At 41.8% G+C, this 22,632-nt stretch overlaps 1 protein-coding gene across 1 annotated transcript in view; it reads left to right on the top strand.

Moving 5' to 3' along the window:
• PIBF1 (progesterone immunomodulatory binding factor 1) overlaps positions 1 to 22,632 on the top strand; it is a 2,608,929-nt gene that overhangs the window by 1,021,007 nt on the left and 1,565,290 nt on the right. The window lies entirely within an intron of this gene.

Genomic DNA, 22,632 nt, shown 5'->3' with positions numbered 1-22,632 from the left:
GTATAGAGAACTCCCATGTAAGAAACAGGGAGAAATTTTACAAGCTTTCACAAGTGGCTGTGAAAGTAGATGTGGCTATGATGCTTTTGAAGATTTCTGATGAGGGCTGCCATAGACACTGTTATATATAGAAATGCCAGCTTAAGAGTATAGCTGTTACTAGATAATGTCAAAGGACAGCTTTTAAATGTGCTTTGGGCAATTTGCAACTCTTTCCACACCCTGGTTCACAGGCTGGTGTCTCAGGTACAGATAATGTTGGTGAGAACATACAAAATAGCTTTGTTTCCAAATACATGGAAGACAGGCTTCAGAGATTCAGTAATTCTTTTGCCGGTATTGGTCTTGCCAATATTAATATTTTTTCTGCTGAGACACAGGAGCTTATAGATCGTTTTGAGAAATTAATTTACAAGGAATCGCGTTGCCACTTTAATGTATTGGGGTTACAACGATATTTGGAACTTGATATTTCCCCATGAGGGCTGCGGGCTTTTAAAAGCCCTTCCACTCCTTTTGATTTATCAGATGCAGCAGACACAGCCTTTAAGGAGCGCTGGCTGGCTGCTGCACATAGATGTGCCATGGAGTGGGTGTCGATCCTTATTGATAGGGATCTGTTGCAGCAAAAAAAGTTGAAGGAGGAACTACATGCCATGCAAACTGATTTATTGACAGAAATGATTCTTCTAAGATGAATGAACTATTTGTCAGCATGAAAGAAAAACTAAACAAATTTGAGACTGGTCAGGTTGACCTTAAGTTGGGGAAGATTAATAGAGACATCCGTGATTATAATAAAGGGTGGGCCTTCTTGCGGAGGGACAATAAAAAGACTGCTCGTAAAATGGATAGTTCTCGTGTGAAATCTAATTCCAAAAAGCAACACTCAGTCTCTTTTGCTTAGTCAGATGGCACTGGTTATACTACTGAGTCTCAGAATGGCATCCAGGCATACCCTCCCCTTCCTTTACCACAGGAACCAGAAGTTCTTCAACAACATTTTTGTAACAATGGGGAAGGTACAACTGACAACAACAGAAAGAAGAGGGGAGCCTACAATGTGTCGACAATGTATGAAGGACATTTTAAACCTTTGCATAAACGAGATAGATGGCAATGATTTTAATGTGTGTAATAACACATTTGTTGTTAATTTATCAGGATGTGTTTTGCGTATGGAATAATGGAGTGTGTTAAATCTTGGGCTGAAGTTTATACCGGCTGTCCTTCCTGCAGCATGTGTTGAAACAGGAAGTGTTTCAGTTTGTAAAAAAGTTACATTTGAAATGCTTTTTTATTAATAAATCCGATAAACATGTTACTGATAATAATTTAGAAGTTGGTAGTGAAGAAGATAGTTTTTATTCTTGTACATTTGATAGTTTTGATGTGAATAATTGTCCCAATGCATATTTTTTACTTAATACTTCAGCAGTGAATGTTAAAAGTTGATTTATTCCCCCATGTGATAATGAATGTATCAGTTTTCTGAAATGTTACATTTTTCTATAGAACAGCTGTATGCTAAATTTGTTAATAACCAACACGATGTTCAATCTAATTTAACTAAAACGAATGGGCTGCTTTAAAAGAATTGTCAAACAGAAGGGATCTTGTTATTAAGCCTGCAAACAAGGGCAATAAAATTGTTGTTCTTCATTTTATTCAATATCTAAATATGTGCAGGCAATATTTGAATGATAGAACAGTTTATGAAGTAAGTAATGAAAATGATTATAGACAAGCTATACAATATTTTACAGGTTTAATGGGGAAAGGCTGCCATTTGGGTTATTTTACTAAGAAAGATGTGGATACGAAGTTTAATACAGAGGGTTGTAGTTTGGCAACCATCTGTTGTCTTCCGAAGATCCACAAAGACAACATTAACCCTCCAGTAGACCCATTGTGTCAGCTAGCAATTATTTTCTAGGCAATATTGGGATATTTTTGCATAATTTTTATTACCTTATGTGTAAAAGCTCTCCTTGATATTAAAGACTCTTTTGATTTTTTTGTCTAAGATCTCTAGTATTAAATGGAATGCCAATAATGTATTTTATATCTTTTGATGGTCATAGTCTTTATAGAGATGGTCTAGCAGCCTTACAATATTTTTGAAGGATAGTCCAGTATCATGTTACATAATAGAATTATTGCAGTTTTGTTTGCTGAATAATTTTTTTTAGCTTCAATAATGTTATTTACCACTAGTTACAGGGCACGGCCATGGGGGCGGCTTTGTATGCTAATATTTTTATGGCTAATTTGAAATGGATTATATTTATAAGCTTTCATTTTTTCATGATTATGGTACTGTATTATTATAAATACATTTATGACTTGATTTTTATCTGTGAAAATGGCACGAATGAGGTTCAAGATTTTGTTAATGCCATTAATAATAATGTATATAATTTGGAATTTGATGGTTTGCAGTGTGGTAAGGAAATTAATTTTTTGGACCTGCATTTGACTGGCCTTAGTGATGGCTTTGTTCAAGTTTCTCTACATCGTAGGTTTATAGATGGTAGTCAGTACTTGTATGGCACTAGTTGTCATCCACTTCATACCATCAAATCTCTCCCGTATGGAGAACTAGTGAGAATACTTAGAATTTGTAATAATGAGATTGATTTATACAGAGAAGTTAGTCAAACATTACTTATGTTTCTCCATAGAGGATATGATAGAAATATTTTGATAGAAGCTGTGGACAAAATTGATGAAATTTATTTTGTCAACAATATAAATGTATACCTAAATATGTATATAATGAAGACGTACAGGCTAAGAAAAATGTGGGTGATGTGTTTTTGTTAGTACATACAGTATTTTGAGTCAAAAAATTTGGAAACTGGTAAATTACCATTGGAATTTCCTGAAAAAAGACACCATAGTGAAGAATATCATTAGAAATTGGTCATCCATTTCATATAAAAGGGGACAGAATTTAAGGGATAAACTGGTGAGAGCTTATTTTGTGTTACCTGATATAACAGTTATGTCATCTCTTAGTATATTGGAGACTATGCCTTGTAATAACTGTAATGTATGTAAATATATAGTGCCCTGTTTTAATATAATTAATAGAAAAAAAATTTGAAGCCATGAATACTTTTTCTTGCAGTAGTGAATGTATCATATATTGTTTGAGGTGTTTTATATTGGAGAAAGCAAATTAAAGTTTAAGATTAGACTACAGGAACATATTAGAGACATCAAAAAACAAGAAATGGAGAGTTCAGTTGCTATGCATTTTTTAGATTAACATAACAGTGATTTTTCTTTAAGGGCCACTGTTTTAGACAAGGTTTTTATTAAAGTTGGCGATGCTGTATTATTGAAAAATATGTTGCTATATAAAGAAGCTGTTTTGATTTTAAAATTTAACGCACTTTTACCTGGGGAACTAAATCATGAGCTTAATTGGAAAATGTTATTAGTTAATTATTTAATGGTTAATTGTCTCATTGATTGTTTAATTGCTGTATGTATATATAGGGGAAGTTTTATTTAATTCTTGTCACTCTTTGAAGGCTGTGTTTGGCCGAGGCGCTAAGTGCAATAAAATTTGAATTTGGATCTGCATCATTGTTTTCTTTCATGCTTTTGAAGATTGTCTGATGAGGGCTGCCATAGACACTGTTATACATAGAAATGCCAGCTTAAGAGCATAGCTGTTACTAGATAATGTCAAAGGACAGCTTTTAAATGTGCTTTGGGCAATTTGCAACTCTTTCCACACCCTGTTCAAGAGATATTTAAATAAATCAGAGGAGAAAGGTAAACCATTCAAACAGATAAACAATTATTTCATCATCCTTTCCTTAAATGTAGTACAACATTTTCTTAATATCCATTTTATAAGTAGAACATTTTTTAAACAAAGGGGGGGGGGCTTTCCGAAAGAGTTCCTAAAGAGGAGACAGATGTAGCAAGGCAGAAGGAAAGGTTATTCTCCTAACCACGAAAGGCCCTACCAGTTCTCATCATCCTGGTCTCTCTTGCTTCACTTCATTCTGCTCCCCACAACTCCTAAGAGAGGGAGGCTTTTAATTTCAGAGAATTGTTGAAGACGCTGATTTTGATGAGGGGGAAGGGTCCCCCAGATCACCAGATGTCTCATTCAGAGACATCTTAGAGCTCCTCAAGCAAAGGGATGGTTGGTCCCCTGATAACCCTTCCCAAGAGGAATCAGTGTTTCTGGAGATCTTCAGCTCCAGCCTATCTCCTGGGTGACTCCACCCACCAATGAGCTCATAGATTTAGTCTCTTGATGGGCATGAAAGGAACCAGACACAGCTGAGCCTATACCCTAAAGACCAGACAGGATCCTTGTGCCACCTAAAGATCGACCACACTGGAGTAAAGGAATACCTTTTGATGCCATGGTCATAGTAGCGGCCACTAGAAAGGAACTGGCAGAGCAGGGTTCCTTTGTCCATCCCCCTAACAGGGAGACTAGGGTGCCAAACAGATTTCAGAAGCATTTTGTTGCTTCAGCAGCATTTATTCTTAAGCCACTGAATTATTTGGCACATTTCACAAGACTTCAGAGAGATTTGATAAGGAGCTTAACAGATCTCTCTCTGGGACCATATCCTCCGATGAAGGGAGTACCATTTCCTAGCAGTTGGCTACCCTTCAGTCTATTTCTAATTCATCCATACTGCTGAAGGTACCTCACGGGAAGCAGGTTCAGGTATTTCCATTAGGAGACATGTATGTATGGGCATTTGTGAATTTTGCGAGCCCTTCATATCTTTTTTTGTCAGTACATCCTTTGACAAAACCTCATTGTTTGGCCCCAAAGTGAAAGACTCACTCTGTAGGTGCGAACAGGAAGGGAAAACCCTGTCTGCTGTGGGCATACACTTTCCACTCCTCAACAGTCATTTTCTAGAACCAACAAGGTGGTAGAAAAATGTGGTTCAAAAAATCCCAGGGTCCCTTTCCAAATACAAGTAGAGAGAGTTCCCCCAGGAGCAGAGGGAAGAATTCAAATGGAAGATGCCACCCCCTGCTGCAGAGGTGGTCCCTCATAATTAAGGTTCTAAAAATTCTTCTGAGACAGATCTTATCAGTGCTCCTGAATGAAAGCCAGACTGTCCATTTCTGGAGGCAGTCGCAGTCAGGGGTCATCTATCCCTGGGCAAAGAGCCTGGTTAGAAATCACAAAGGATTCTTGGGTGCAGAGGATAATATCCAGAGATTATATCATACCATTTTCCCATCCCGTCCGACAGTTTCAAAGAAATTCCCAGATGTTCCACCCAGTCAGAGGGAAGCAGCAGCACTAGAAATAAAGTTGTTAGAAAAAAAGAGTCATCCAAGAGGTCCCCCTAGAACAGAGAGAGTCCAGAACTTCTTCAAGATTCTTTATAGTGCCGAAAGAATACAGGGGACTTGAGACCAATTTTGGATTTCAGCAACCTAAATCAGTTGGTTCAGTATATGAAGTTCAGGATGGTCACAGTTCAATTCATTCTACCCTTTCTGCACAATGACGACTTGATGTGCTTGATAGATCTTCAGGATGCGTGCTATCATATAAAAATGAATGTTCTTTAGACCGTGACTCATCCACACTTTGAACCACCAGCAAGGTCTGATCTGACATTTGTAACCCAGAAAACCTTTCCTAGTTGCTGTCATTTTCTGCCAGAAGAGTGTCAGAGCTTCAAGGACTGCCCTGTAAACCTCCTTATTTAAGTTTTCACAAGGACAGGGTTTCTTTACGGACCAGTCCTTCCTTTTTACCAAAGGTTGTGTCAGACTCTAATATTAATCAGATTATCAATCTCCCAGGTTTTTACTAACTTTTCAAGCCAAATTTAACAAAATATGGACAATTGTTTCCTTTTCTGATACAAAACTAGGTAAACCAGTATCTAAAGTGACTGGCCAAATGGTTGATTGACTGTATTATTTTTGTTTCTGAAAAAGTGGGTTTGCCTTTACCAAAGCCTCCAAGAGCCCATTCCACGAAGTCTATGGCAATTTCCTCAGCCTTTTTGTCTAGAACTTCCTTGGATGGTATTTTTGCAGCTGCAACTTGGGCTAATCCTCATACCTTTATTGCCCATTACAAATTGGATCTGGTCTCTAGGGGAAGAGCAGTCTTTGGCTCAGTTGTGCTCCACAATATTCTTCCTTATAGAGTCCTCCAGGGATTTAGGTAGCTGGGGACTCTGTCCCAATTGTTGAAAAATAAATGAAAATGACAACATCAGATAAAAAAAGTTATGTACTCACCATAATGTTCCATCGGTGTTGTCCATTTTCATTCTTTCTTAACTTCTCACCCATGTACCCTGTCCTTGTTTAACTCCTGGATAGATCGAAGAGTTTGAGGCACCTTTGTTCCTTGTTTGAGCTCCAGTTTCCATTCTTTTCTTAATTTCCACTTCTCTGTATATCTGGGGGCAGCAAACTAGATCTGAGGTATGTTTGGTGGCTGGGGCATTATGGGTAAAGCAGGAGCTCAAGAGTTCATGTTCTACGATCTGGAAGAAGCAGCTGAGTTGGATCCAAACCCAGTGGAACATTAAGGTGAGCACATAACTTTATGGCATGTTCAGGCAACTATAAAAAAAAACAAGAATACTATGAATGTGGTTTGTCTAATATTAATTTTTGGGACTACTTTTTCTGACCAATCTGTAGTGTACAACCATAATATAGACAGGGTGATCTTACAACAGTATGATGGTTCGTTGTGTAAGATTAAGCTAATGTGCATTTTGGTCCAGATGTTATAATTCCTTTCTGATATGGGTAATGTGCTACTTCACCCTCAGTCTGCAAATATAGTGTTTTTATGGTTCCAACAACATGGAGGAAAAGGAAACTGTGAATTTTCCATTTTTCTGTCTTAGAAGTAGTTTATATGTAGATACAGGGTGTTGGAGCAGAATTCTGACACTGAGTGAGTGCAGAAATTATACATATAAAATGCAAACAAAAATTCTGAACATCAGTCCAATAGGATGGCAGGACAGTGTGATCATTCTGTTTTGACTTTTACAAGTTTGGCATGAGTCTTCTCGAGAAGCTCTGACTTTTTATGCTTTTTGTAGTATAAATTATTTCTTAACATTTTTTTTTCTTTTAAAGTTTGGGCCTTGTTTTATGGTGTTGGGGTGGTAGTTCCTTTCTTTTATGTGAGAGCTATTTTCTTTACATGTTTAAGGTTGTGTCCTTTAGTTTGGACTGTGTGGGAAGGTCTTTTTTGTCTTTGCTGTAGGATTTGTTTCTAGTTCTGGTTTGGTTTGGTTTCTTGTAAAATATTGTATTTCTTTACTGTATTGTATTCTTTTATGTAGGTTGTTGTGGTTTAGAATAAATTGTAGCTCTGTTTTATGATGTAGGAAAGGATGATCTGATTGCAACTGATTTTTTTCTAATCACCCAGCCCATCCCTATTGTGCTTTTAAACCTGGTGGCTTTTCAGCTTCCGACCCCTACTATAAATTTGATTTAGGACACTCCTCCAGTCTCATCACATCCACTCATTCTATACAGCACTGAGAAATCAGTGGCAAGACCCTCACCTTAAACTTATAAAGCTTCCGGCGCTTAGTGCATACTGCATCTCTTGTGATATTAATGTATTTCTTTCATCTTACCTGTAAAATCTGAAACATCTGGTCTGACTTCTCATTGGAAGAGACCACATTATATTTCTCAGTAGCCATCTTGGGTTTAGTGCTTGTATTTTGCTCCTGATGAGAGAAGGAGTATAGAGTCATTATTTTCTGGAGATTGCTGATCACTGGAAAAACTTGTAACTGCTTTAATAGGAGCTAGTTTGTAATGTGTGCTATTGTTTTGCTCCTGATTGTTATTCAAGGCATCTACCAGTAAAAGTCTACAACAAGCCTACAAGACTCCTGCATCATCTGGGGAGAGACTGCTAATCACCAAAGAGCCTATGGCTTGCTTCTCATCTTGGGAGTAGTGCTGCTGTTTTTCTGCTGGTGAGAGTGTAAACAAAGTGACATTGAATCCCAGCTGTGTTAAACTGTGGTGAGACCAGCAGTAGTAGTAGTAACCAGGTAGTAGCCATTAGGTGAATTCCCACTATTCATCATTCTAGATGAAGCTAAATCTTTCTTTTCAATAAGTACTGCTTGATTAGCTGTTGTCTAACCTAGTTTCAGAGTATCTCCTTAAATATTTCATCCATTAATCTTCAGGGCCTTTTACAGCAGTTTCCTCTAAAGTGTTTGGCAGTGCCCTGAATCGACAAATACAGTAAGTTGACATTTACCCCGTAATAGTACCCTTGAAATTTCACAAATACCTAGTTGCACACAGGGCAAATAGTCTGTGTAGTTTCAAGTGCTACCCCCAAACTTGCGAACCAGGTACTCCTGACTCTACTGTATATTCTCACAGCAACCATCTAATAGGTTCATAGGTTGGTACTAGGCTATCGGCCCTATGGCCTATACAAGCCTAGCCATAACAATTCCCTGGCTATTTCTTCCCACACTGTTTACTTCCCTGGACCCCTGTCTAGCAGGGTGACTGATGTGATCCCCGGCATGAATTTCGGAAGAAAAAAGCCTGTTTTCACAGATATGAACTCTCCATTATCTCTGTTGTCAACTTTGTGGATATGGGTGTCCTGATGAAATATAGAAATTGCCTCATGCTCGCTGATTACCAACTAATTCTTAAACTGATAAGGTATGTGAGAAATGAATTTACACACTGGCACCAGAGGCAAAGCTGTCACATAAAAACATTTTTAACGTCACTCATGTTGTCAGTAGTGCACACACTACACCTGTAACTCACAGCATGAACCAGACTCAGACCCACATATGATGATGCACTTAAATGTAACCTTCTTAAACCTCAAAGGCCTCCCAGATGAAGCCCATATAACATATGTCCTCAGCAGCCCTAATGCAATGTTTCAAAATGACACCCACATCAGCACACAGTGCCACATCTCATGGAGCCTATACTTCTTAGCCCATAGAAAAAGACACCACACACCTCAACATTTTGGTCATTGGTGATTCCGTTGTGAGACATACTGATGTTGCTGTTGTCAGACTGAGTAAAAAGATCATGATCAGTTGCTTATTGGGGCCCAGGATCTGCCAGATTATGCGCACACTCAGGTCATTTGGACCACAAGTACCAGTATGAGTAAGTCGTATTCCATGTGTGTGTAAATGCCTTGAGACATACCTCCCTAAACTATATGAAGAGAGAAATGCGCTCTCTGAATGTGTCCAAGGCATGAGCCTAGCATTGAGCAGCATTCTACCTTCTCCGAGGATGACACCACACTCCGAAAAGAAAGATCACAGGCTTTAATAATTGTCTTAGTTTCTGGTGTCATTCTATGGAAGTGCAATATTTGTCTGTGTGGAAGGAGATGGTCAGTAGACCACACTGCTTTGCCAGGGGTGGTCTGCACCTCTCCTAGCTAGGCTTTTGAATATTGGATAAAACAATGTCCTCCCCTAGTGCCTTTTTCAGGTGATACCAAACTGACAATCCTTCCAACATAGCAAATCAAAACCAAGAAACTCTAAGGGTGTTACTCCTTAATGCAAGGAGTCTAAATATGAAATTCCACTCCTACAAGCTGTCCTCATCCTAGAGAATACTATTATCTGTGCAGTCAGTGAAACAGTTTAAAGTCGATGAATTAACCCAGCAGTGCAAGGCTATTTTCCTTCCACACATTTAGACCCGCTAGTACACAAGGAGGGACTAAAGGTGGAAGTGTCTGACTTTACGGCAAAAGTTAAGTATACCTCCAGGCTGACTGATCAAACAGGACATTACTTGAGATTCTCCATGTTCAAGTCACCATAGGCAAAATCCTGCATCACTTCCTTGCAAAAGCTATAGGTTCTACTCTATGAACTAGAAAACTCATAACATGCATTTAAGCTTACTACAGACACTCATCATCCAACCCAATACTATAGCCATGGGTTACTTTAATTTCCCCACTATTAAGTGGGTATCGTATATGACACCAAACATGCAGGCATAGAGATTCCTGGACTTTGTAAATACAAACTTCCTGGATCAGATTTTCAGTATGCTGACCAAGGGTGTAAACATACTGGATTTGGTCCTCACTACTATGGGAAAGTGCTGTAGACCTACTGTAATGTCCTGTCTAGTATGGTCAGAGCACAGAATGGTCGTCTTTGGAGTAAAAATAAAACCTGGAACCCCAGCTAACCCTTCAATATTCAGGAACTACTCTAAGGATAACTTTCCACTCTTAAATGATAACCTGTCAAAATATCAAGCCCCCTAAACCCTGAGAAGACTGCTTCTGAGGCAGAACTGTTCACAGAAACCCTATACAACCATGTCAACATCTGCATAGAAGTTGCTGTACTTACCAGGAATAAGTACAGAACTCAAAAAGCTAGCCACCCTGGTGGAACCACAACATCAACAGGCTGTATAACAGAAGAAAATCGTGGCAAAAATTAGGAGCTGTAGCACCCAGCAGATAAAAGTACTCTCAAATTAAACAAATAACTCAGAGGACAAATAGTCTAACAAAGCCAATTTTGAGGTACATCTGGTTTTGCAGGCCAAGGATAACCATATGGCATTCTTTAGCTATGTCTGCAACCTCAAAGGTGATACACAATTGCATGCAGACTTCATCTCATTGTTAATACAACCACCTCCACTGAGCAGGAAGATATAGCAAACCTACTAGTGGACAAATTCAGGCCTAATTTTACACTCATTCCCTCAAATATAACTTTCCCAACTATCACTAAGGAACAGGTCCTCGGTGCTTTCTAAGGTCAAGAACATTGCATCGATAGGCCCTGACAATATCTCAAGCTCCTTTCTAAATAGCATCAAACATGACATACAAGACCATTCGTAGCTTCCAAAAATGCTTTGTGCTTCACAAATTGAGAAGGGCAACCAGCATCCCTGCGCACAAAGGTGGGCCATCTGTGGACCATTGAAATTACAGACCCAAAATTCTTACTAGTCTTATATGTAAAGTCATGGAAAAAACTATCATGGAAGTGTTCATTAATGACTTGGGAAACCTTCAGACACTGGACTGAACATAGTTTGATTTTTGTCCAGGACAGGTCATACCTACTCATGTAGCTGGACTCAGCACAGCAATGGATGAGGACAAAATGGTTCACACTGCCTATCTTTTCCTGGCGAAGGCATTGACACAATTCCTCTGTCAAACATTGTTAAACTCAAGAGGTTAGGTATAAAACCTTATGCCACCCAGTAGATAGCCAGCTGAATCACAGGACCCAGGAATTGGAGTGTCCACCTCTACCAAGAGGCCAGTCACCAGTATAGGCCCTCAGGGATCAGTCCTGGGACCGCTTCTTTTTGGTGTCTACTTTTCTGAAGTCACAGCCAGTGTCAAGTGCCTCTGGTTGACCAAATATTTAGATGACTGCAAATTAGTAGCAGTCATAGAATCCCCCACTAACACTAATGTTCTCCAAAAAGGGCTGATGCAGGCAAATTAACTGGTGTCAGAGCCATGGACTAAAACAAAATTCAAAGAAATATAATAGTATCCTTCAGGAAGTCAGCAACCCCTGGTAACTACCATATTGCCAACCTACCCTAAGAGTCTAGCCAGTAGGCAGGGACTTGGGGACACATGTAGACAGTAATGTAGCATTTGACAATCACATGTCTACAGTAGTGAGGAAATCATTCTATGTTGTGCAACCTATAAATAAAGATATGAAATCCAGGTCCAAGGAGGTAATTTTTCCATTGTATTCAGTGTTTAGACCTATCGTAGAGTACAATGGCCCCTTTGGTATGTACCTAACCTGGCACATCCAACAACTGGAACATCCACAGAGGTTCCTCACTAAAAGAATACAGGATGTAAATAACATGTGCTATGCAGACTGCCTCAAAACCGTATCCCTGTGTTTCTCCCACATGCTGTTGAGGGAAGGTCTATGCCTGTCATACAGGGCATCTTCAGACCCCTCTCTGTTGGACCTCCATATTCACAAAAACAAACAGCATCAGAATTACCGATTCTTAAAACTTAAACTTTGCCTATGATATAAATATGACCTGCTGGAGAGACAGGTATGTATGCCAGAGATTGCCCCTTCTCTGGAACAGGCTCCTCATTCATGTAAAGCAGTACCTCCCCCAGTCCAGGTCAAGTGTAACTTGGACAACTGAATGGGGAACTGGAAATTCACCCTGGTTTGCACCTGTCTCTCTGATGGACACAGGCAGCCTGTAAGTGATTCATCGCTCAAGCCCCCTCCTTTTAAGTGCTTCATCTCCCATGCCCCAAGGGTAGCAGAACTTGTCAGAGAGTTGGGATGCATGGCTAGGTTTAAAAAGGCCTTAGTGGTCTTTATTATTTATTTTACATGTGATTACCGGGAAAGTCCAACTGGAAACTTGTCCTTTTTCAGTGGAGCCCCAGGGAGAAAAGCTTCACATAGTACATACAATTTATCACATTGCTTAGACTAGGCAATACAGTGCAAATACAATACAAGGTAACAGACCTTATACAGTCAGGAAATATATATGTTCACTAGAGAAATCAGTTATAATACAAGATCATAGGACAGGGAAAAATAGGATGTTATGTGATCCTATCTCGCCTAAATTCTGACTGATGGGTTCGGAGCCGATCCTCGGCTCCGACTCGGCACGCTTATGCCAAAGAGCGAAGTCTCTTATTGGCTGAGCTTACTATATCCCAGGATGCACCACTACCAGTCCCCCAGATCTAGTTTGCCGCTAACAAGCAAAGACGTGGTCTCGAGCTGGCTGAGCTAAGTAGTGTTTTCTTCACTTACTTTCCTGTCAGGAATTTCCTAAAAATTTAACAAAAAGCTGTTTTAACAGCTATCTCGTGTTTTTGTGTATGAGTGGATATTTTCTGTTTTAATATTTGTGTGGTGATTGCGTGTTTCTGACTAGAGGTCCCCTTTGAGTTGAAGGGCCTTCCCCTGTCAGTCCGTTGTTGTTCAAGTCCGTTTATTTAGGGATTTTTGGATCCCTTTAGTTATTTTTGTGACAGCCTTCGGTTCTCAAAAAAAAAAAAAAGAAAAGAAAGAGTTTTTTCTGTGATATTTAGTGTGTTTGATTTAGCTAGTCACTAAATTGGTTGCCATAATGTCACAGGCTCCTAGGCCTTCAGGATTTAAAAAGTGCACTAAGTGCAGTTTCAAGATGTCAATAACAGATGACCATTCTCTCTGTGTGTACTGTTTGGGCGCCAAACATTTGCAGGAGTCCTGTAGCGTGTGCCACGCGTTTTCCTCGAGGGTCCTCCAAGAGAGGAAAAATAAACTTATTTTAAAAGGCCTTATTAAACCCTCATTTGAAGAGGCTTTAGCTTCCTCTCCTTCTCCTGCAAAGAAGAAAAGGGCGTCTGCTCCGACCAGCCCGTCGGAACCGACCGCCAAAAGACATAGGCAGGCTTCTCCTTCGGCTCCACGGACTTCGGAGCCGAGGGCGGAACGGTCTGCCTCGATGCCTCCAGCCTCGACTCCTCTGGGTTGAGCCGGCGGCTGGGGCCTCGAGGCGGGTCATCTTCATCGGCTCCACTGATCTTGGAGCCGATGAAGGTTGTCCGCTCAGACACTTCCTCCTTTGCGCCGAAGCCCTCTTCGGCACCGATGGAAATTGGTTTGGACACTCCGTCGGCGCCGATAATTATCGAGTCGATTCGGAGCCGGTCCCCTAGTCCCTTGGAGCCGTGGGAGAGGCCTACTCGGACCCGTTCGGTCTCTTCCAGGTCATCAAGGATGTCAGATTCGAACATAGACAGGGTACTCCAAAGACTTTTCCATTCCCCAGTCTTTCAGAAATTTGTTTCGGCTCCGACCCAATTGGCTTCGGAGCCGATAGCCCATTCCATTGCCATTCCTCCTCCGACCGCTTCGGCTCCGTCGGAGCAGGTGCTGATGGAGCCAGTAGAGATCCTAGGGTCGGCTCCGACCCTTACTCCAACCCCGGCCTTCGGGTCCGAGTTTAGCACACGGACTTCTTCGGCCGGGCCGGGTGACGTTTGGGACCAATGCTGTCGGTTCCAAGCCTCCCTCTCGGTGCTTGACGCTGGGACTTCCGTCTGCTATCATGGCTCGGAGACTGGACCCTCCCAGGATTCTGGGGTCCGGCCTTCAGAGCTATGAGGAGTGCCTTGGCCAAATCTTCTTGGCCATCTCACGGCTTTACCGGCACCTTCCTGGGCATGGAGACTGGGTCTTTGGTAGTTCCCCTGTCTCTAGGCAGCGGAGCCCTGGGCCTGAGGTTACCCCACTGGGGTTCCCCTCCTCCTGAGGGTCTTTCGGAGTTGTCTTCGGAGGAGCCCCCAAGGAAGAGATCGTGCAAGAGGAAGCACGTGGACTCCCCCGATGAGTCTCTTACATCGGACACTGATCTTGATGATGCGGAGGGGTCCCCAAAGTCGTCCTCGGATGATGTCTCATTTGCAGACATTCTAGAGATCCTCAAGCAACGAGGCTGCTGGAATTCCAAACCCCCCTCCGCTGATGAGTCGGTGTTCCTCAAGGCCTTCGGGGCTCAGCCCTCTGCCTCCTGGGTGTCTCCGCCCTTCGAGCTCCTGGATTTGGTTTGTCGGAGGGCGTGGGAACATCCAGATACTGTGGAACCAGTGCCTTCTCGCCCTAACAAATTTTTGTCTGCCCCACCCGAGAAGGAGTTCTTAACGAAGGCGGGGCTGTAGATGCCATGGTGGTGGCATCTGCTACCCAGCAGGACGTGGCAGAGGCTTCAACGTCCGTTCATCCTCCTAATAAGGAGTCTAGGAGCATGGATCGGGACGGGAAGCGCACCCTGACTTCAGCGGCCTTTACTCTGAGGTCCCTGAATTATTTGGCACATTTCACCAGACTACAGAGGGATCTGGTCAAGGAGCTCTCAGACTCCCTCTCAGGTAACCTACCTGAGCAGCTAGCCCAGTCGGTTAGCTCTCAGTTGGCTATCCTTACCTCGATTTCTAACTTCGTCCATGAGGCTCATTTCATATGCGGCCGAAGGGGCAGAGCGGCAAGCACAGGCGTGGCTCTCGAGACAAGCCTGGCTCCGTTTGTGTCATTTGCCAAGGCCTTCAAGTCTTCCTTTGCCGACGCTCCCTTTGATGGGTCCTCTTTGTTTGGACCCAAGGTAAAAGACACTCTTACCTGCTGTGAGCAGGAGGGAAAGACTTTATCTGCCGTAGGAGCATGATTTTCCACTCCCTTTCGGCCTTATCCCAAGGCTAAAAGAGGAGGGAAGATGTGGTTCCACAAATCACAGAAATTCTTTCCTCAACAGCAGGAAGATTCCCCTTCCAGAGGCAGAGGACGGGAAAATTTTTCTGGGAGACGCCGTCCCAGAGGCGGCAGAGGCCCCCGCAACACTGGAGACCGCGAGTCCTTTCATGGCTCTTCAGCCTCCCACACTCCATGAGGGATTGCCCGGCTGTGCTGCTCCGGAGCCAGTCGGGTGCCGTTTTGCCAAGCACCTAAAAGCCTGGGAGTCTATTACTCAGGACAGATGGGTGCTTCGGATTATTGCCGGAGGTTACACCATTCCCTTTACACGCTCACCCCCACCGTCCAAAAAAATCCCGGACCCACCACCCAGTCAAAGGGAAATTGCAGCCGTAGAAGCTTCAAAGCTGCTAGAAAAAGGAGTCATCCAACTGGTCCCCACAGACCAGATCGGATCCGGAAATTACTCAAGGTTCTTTTTAGTGCCAAAAAAGACAGGGGACCTGAGACCCATTTTGGATCTCAGCAAACTAAACCAGTCCGTCATGAAGTCCAAATTCCGAATGGTCACTTTACAATCCATTCTCCCATTGTTGGAGAAAGATGTTTGGATGTGCTCCATAGATCTCAAGGACGCCTATTATCACATACCGATACATCAGGCATCCAGGAGGTATCTGCGCTTCAGCCTGGGAGACAGTCATTTCCAATTTTGTGCACTGCCCTTTGGTCTCACCACAGCCCCAGGGTGTTCACCAAGTGTTTGGCAGTAGTGACTGCTCACCTGAGGAGTCTCGGATTCCAAGTGTTTCCCTATCTGGACGACTGGCTCCTGACTGCCACCACCAGGCATCTACTACTAGAGAACCTACAAGCCACCATCTCCCTGGGTGTTTCCCTGGGAATTACATTCAACTGGTCAAAGTCTGTCTTGCTGCCTTCTCAGCATAAGATTCATAGGAGCAGAGATAGACTCAAAATTAATGCGGATCTTCCTTCCTACCGAAAGGATACAGACATTACAAAATCATGTCCGAGCCCTGCTTCTAAGATCCAAAGCCCCAGCCAGGATGGTCCTGCAACTTTTAGGTTCAATGTCTGCCACGGTTCTCCTAGTTCCTCTGGCAAGGTTGCACATGAGGATTCTCCAGTGGCTATTATTGACACAATGGTCTTTTCAAGATCTCCCCCTCAATCATCACATACTGATTACAGAAACGTGCAAACGGGACCTCCGCTGGTGGCTTCTGCCATCCAATCTGAATCAGGGAAGACCCTTTGTTATACCCCCTCTGGTGGCCACCTTGACTACGGATGCCTCCCAGATGGGGTGGGGGGGGGGCATTGTTTGGGCAGGTCAGTTCAAGGTTCTTGACTTCCCAACGAAACATCTCTCCATATCAATGTGTTGGAAATGAGGGCTGTACTTCTGTCCTTACAAGCCCTCCACAAGTTTCTCCCTCAAGGCATTATCGCCATCCACACAGACAACATGTCGGTGGTCTGGTATCTAAACAAACAAGGAGGGACCAGATCTTACCCCCTTTGCAGAGAGGCCATGAGGGTGTGGGAATGGGCAGTGGCTACCAAGCGCTTCCTGGTAGCGACCCACATTCCAGGCAAATCCAATGTATTGGCAGACAGACTGAGCAGGACTATTCTCTCTCCTCACGAGTGGTCTCTGAACGAAACAGTAGCAGCTCAGATTTTGATCCCGTGCTGCGATCTGTTTGCAACACCACGAAACACGAAGTGCAAAAGGTTCTTTTCCTTGACCCACAAGGGGAGACAGCTACGGATGCTCTAGTCCAACCTTGGCCAACAGGACTGCTTTATGCTTTTCCTCCGATTCCACTCCTCCCCAAAGTCATCCAGAAAGCTTCCCAATTGGGGTCCACAATGATTCTAATTGCTCCATACTGGCCTCGTCAGGTATGGTTCCCCTACCTACAGAAATATACTCTGGACGGTCCTTGGTTCTTGGACCTAATTCCGGACCTTCTGGTTCATCAGTCGGGACAACAGCACCAGTCCCTTCACACTTTGAAATTAACAGCTTGGCTCCTCCACTTCCGATTATAGTCAGAAATCACACCTTGGACCCGGAAGTTATTCACATTTTATCTTCAGCCCACAAACCCACCACTAAGAAGTTGTATCACAGTAAGTGGAAGAGGTTTGCTATCTGGGCTCAACTCAGAGGCTTAGACCCTATTACTGCCCCGATACCAGAGGTCTTGAAATTTTTAACATCCTTGTTTAATCAAGGATCTTCAGTCTCTACTATTAAAGTCCAACTAGCAGCTATCTCCAAATTTCATGATTTCACAGACCCACCGTTGATGAGCAGCAGATTATGTAAAACTTTCATGAAAGGTGCTGTGCTTTTAAGACCCCCAGTTTTTCATCCTGCGCCTCCGTGGGATCTTGATTTGGTACTGTGCCTTAACATCTTCCCCTTTGAACCGGCTGCTACATGTGAGTTGAAATATCTGTCTTGGAAAACTGCCTTCTTAATTGCAATTACCTCTGCAAGAAGAGTTTCAGAACTTCAAGCCCTATCTATCAAACCACCGTACTTGATTTTTCACAAGGATAGAGTATCACTTAGACCTAATCCATCTTTTGTCCCAAAAGTTTGCTCTAATCTCTGTCTCCAACAATCTTTAGAGCTACCAGTTTTCTTTCCAAAATTTTCAAACAAAGCGGAATACACCTTCCATACATTGGATGTTCACAGGCAATTGCGCTTCTATCTAGATAGGACTCAGCAAATTCGGAAAACAGATCAATTGTTTGTGTCCTTTTCAGATAATAAACTGGGTAAAACCATCACTAAAGCTACTATTGCCAAATGGATCAGAGATTGCATAACTCAAGCTTATTCCTCTTCAAATAAGCAACTTACAACATCTGTCAAAGCTCACTCTACTAGAGCTATGGCTACCTCTATTGCATTCCATTCCAAGCTCGCTATTTCTGAAATTTGTGCTGCGGCTACTTGGTCCAACCCGCACACTTTCATTTCCCACTATAAATTGGATGTGGCATCTAAAGGACGAGCATCATTTGGTTCCACGGTACTCAGGAGTGTTTTCCAGTGAGCCACCCAGGATTTAGGTGCTAGGGACGCTGTCCCATCAGTCAGAATGTAGGCGAGATAGGATCACATAACATCTTTTAGTTATGTACTCACCATAACTTCAGATGTTTGGGATCCATCTCGCCTACATTCCTAATACCCACCCTCCTTGCCCCTGCCTTGGAGATCAGAAGAGATTGAATGGTTTGGGTTCTACTGTTTTTTATCTTGTATCATCTGTCAATGTTATATAAGCAGTGCATGCGTGTGTGCATGTATGCGGACAAACTAGATCTGGGGGACTGGTAGTGGTGCATCCTGGGATATAGTAAGCTCAGCCAATAAGAGACTTCGCTCTTTGGCATAAGCGTGCCGAGTCGGAGCCGAGGATCGGCTCTGAACCCATCAGTCAGAATGTAGGCGAGATGGATCCCAAGCATCTGAAGTTATGGTGAGTACATAACTAAAAGTTATGCAACATGACATCTTAAACACTTTCTTTAAAGAATCAAAGGATAAAAGTAAGTTGCAAGTAGGCATAGACTAGAGAAATAAGAGATATCTGAAACATTATGCAGTTTCTGTATCAGTGAAGTATAGGTTTTAGTATCATCTGATAGGGACAGTTTAGGCTGGGGCAGTGCAAGGGCACAGCCAGTTGTTGGATAAGTGACTTTTTATCTTTGTTTTAAAATGAGACAAGGTTGGAGTAGTTGTAGTATCAGGTGATTAGAGAATTCCAGATCTTGCCTATGTAGTTTGTGAAAAGGGATTCACCAGGTAGGTTTTTGGCTGTGTTTATCTTTATAAGGGGTTTGTAGGTGGAGCGAAGGGTTCTGGTACTGGAATTTGGCTGAAGTAGTGTTTACAGGGCAGGTGTTTTTTTCAGGTTGATATAAGACTTTTTGGGCCATAGTTAACTGGTTAAAGAGGAGGAGTTGGGGGAGCTCCAACCTGTTGAGTTGTTTGACTGCTGTGCAGTGGTGAGGTCTAAAGGGTGAGTTTGAAGCATATCAATTTTATTGTAACAGGATTCAAGTTTTCTTATGCCGGAGTTTCACAGATTTGTGAGTATGGGAGATGCTTATAACAGAGTTGAGATCAGGTGAGAGTGGGCAGTAGTAGCTTTAGCGCCTTTTGTGAAGTAGGGTTTGTTCCTGTACAGTTTTCCAAGTTTGTGTATTTTTTTTTACTGTTTGGGATATGTGGATGTCAAATCTCATTTTGCAATCAGTTCCTACTCCTAGAGGTTTGGTGTGAGGCGAGGGGGAGGTGATGGTGTTATTTGATGAGACAATGTTAAATGTGGTAGTGGGTATAACTGATTTAGTAGGGTGGAAAATCACAAGTTTTTTTTGGGGGGGGGGGGTTCAGAATTGGTTGGGAGTTTGTTAGCCAGGTCTCTACTGCTAAAAAGGATTGTCGTGTTTGTAGTTTTTATATGGTAGGAGCAGTACATATCACTGTCGCATCGTTTGCCTATTGGATGAGTGAGGCTTGTGGGGCTGAGGTCTGGAGGTTTTTTTGTAAATAGAAGAGCAAGAGGTCTAATATTGAGCCTTGTGGGATTCCTAGTGTCACTGGAAGAAGGGGTGATAGTGTTTGTTGCCAATGTACTTCTTTCTGGCGCCCAGTTAGGTAGTCCTGGAACCAGGCATGGGTAGACTGACCTAGGTTTAGCTCAATGAGGACATTTAGAAGTTTTTTTATGTGAGACCATATTGAAGGCTTTTGATAGGTCTAGAAAGATAGAGAATATGTATCGACTGGTATTTCTGTGAGGGTTAACAATATTAGTAAATAACATTACTGAGGTGGTATTACTGTGATATGGTCAAAAAAACGTGCTCAGTATTGGTAAGTAGTTTGTTAGTGTGCAGGTAATCTGTGATTTGTTTGTGAACAATTCTCTCTAGTATCTTCGATAGTAGTGATAAGATAGCAATTGCACGGTAGTTAGGTCTGTTGGTGAGCCTCCTTTATGAAGTGGGATAATATGGGAAATTTTCCAGGTGATAGGGACTTGGTGCTATAATATGGATATATTGATAAGAAAGGATACTGGATAAGCAATACCCTCAGCAGTTTTAAGAAATCAGCAGGTAAGTTGTCTGCCGCTAGTGTGGTGGGCTGTAGTTTTTTTAAGCAGTTTTTTTAATTGTTTCAGTTGATACAAGTTGCAGGGAGAAGGTTGTTTTGTTTTTGCTTGGCATATAAGTAGTGATAAGAGGAGGGGTTTGATATTAGACAGTGGTAAGATAGTCTCACTAAAGTATTCATGGAATTGGGTAGCAATGTTCTCAATATTATTATTAGTAGTAGGGGGAGTGCTGACTTTCCCTGGTAGGTGTATATTGTTTATTGCTGACCAGAATTGTTGTGGGTTATTGCAGTGCTTAGTTTGGATATTGGAGTAATAATTTATTTTGTCTTGTTTAATTTGCTTCTTTTCTCTAAGTTCCTGGTAGGTATGCATAGCGGTTTGGGATTTAGTTTTGTACCAGCTTTCCAAGGCTTTGCCTCTTGCTTTTAGTAGAGACCTAGTTTCTTTGGCTAGCCATGGGGCAAAATTAGATTTAACCCTTATAGTCCTGATAAGGGGCTGTGTGTTTAGGATGGTCAAGAAGGTAGTATTAAAGTAATCTACCGCTTCTAGAGAAGTATTTTAACTGGTGTCCAGTTGCAGTGTTTAAGGATGTCTGTGAGGTTGTTGGGGTTTAGGTGTTTTTTGGTTCTTATTTGTTGGTAGTTTGTTTTGTTGGGTTAGTTTGTTGGCCCAGTAGATAGGTTTGGAAATGGTCACTGAGGCTTTCCGGAAGACAGCCAGAGTTAGAGGAGAAAGCTGGCCTGTTTTTTAAGATCCAGTCGAGAGTAGAGTGTTTATTGGATGATTTATTGATCCTAGTGGATGTTTGTATGAGTTGAGTGAAGCCATAGAGATAACATACTTGTTGGGATTTTTGAGAGTTTTGATACATGCTATTAAAAATGCATTTAGATTCCCAATGGGCCATAACAAAGTAAAACTGCAGGCGCAAGCTGCCCCCATAGCACCACTAGTACTCTGCCTGAAATGTTGGCCCTCAAAATATATGAGATTGTTAACACCATATCCATAAGACTAGTGGCTAAATTCACTCTATCTGTTGATAACTGACCTATATCAAATAAAATCTCTTTGAACCATGCTAGCCCATCAACATGTGGAATCACAGAATACAAATTAATAACATCTATAGTTACAAATAAACAATTTTCGTCAAAGGGTTGATTTTACTTAAAAAAGTCTCCTCAAATCTGAGGTAGCTTTTGAATGGAATCTTTCAACGTATAATCCAGATATTTTGCTATATAGTAGGTCTTTGATCTATTGGAGTCCACTATAGGTCTAAGAGGAGGAGGATTTGCTAAACATTTATGGATTTTTGGGATACCAAAATACCAGCTATAACAGGGTGATTATTTTCCAAAAATCATTCATTTTGGTTAAGCTGTCCCTGCATTAACAAATCATAGATTAACAACTCTATTTTAGCAATAGCAATATTAATTTAATTGCAAGAAGCATCTGAATATTCTTCACCCAACAATAGTGCATTCATTCTGTTACTGTAATCTTCACAAGTCATAATAATCAACCCACTCCCTTATCTGGTTTCTAACTCTTATTGTCTTATCACAAATTTCTTTAAACAGTTTACATTCAGCAGTTGACATGTTATAAAACTTACTATGACAAGGCATAGAAATCAAACTGTGAATTTCCAGTTCACACATTTTTTTTTCAAAAATACAATACTATTGGGGGGGGTAAAGATACTAGGTCTATGTGGAACATCACTATTAGGCCTACCATCACTGTTAGAAAATCACAGTGCTAAATTTAATCTCTGTGTAAACATTTTTAAATCCATTAAGCAATCTGCCACATTAGCCCTCCTGGCAAGTATAAAACTAAGTCATTTGGCTAAAACATTAGCATGAAGAGAGGTAATGGTTTTATTTGAAAAACTGAACAAAGTAAAGTCATTAGAATAATTTTTTTACCAGTTGTGGGATGTAAAACAGTTTATTCACATTTTCCGGCATGGTCTCTGTCGATTCCTGTTGCTGGTAAAAATCGTTTTCGGTCTGGCCCCCTTATCTTACAGAACTGTCATCATGGTGATAAAACGTTTGACCCTGTTGTACTTGTTTGTTCTGTATTCTCTCTGACCTCTGAACACCCTCTTCTCTAAAGGGGCTGGCCTGTTTGGGGATTCATTTGTAAGCTCCCAATGTGTT

The sequence above is a fragment of the Protopterus annectens genome, chromosome 5.part0 (assembly GCF_019279795.1).
Source record: "Protopterus annectens isolate FY-2018-M chromosome 5.part0, PAN1.0, whole genome shotgun sequence".
NCBI lineage: Eukaryota > Metazoa > Chordata > Ceratodontiformes > Protopteridae > Protopterus > Protopterus annectens.
Note: the sequence above shows the minus strand (reverse complement) of the source record. Positions and strands in the feature narration are given on the sequence as shown.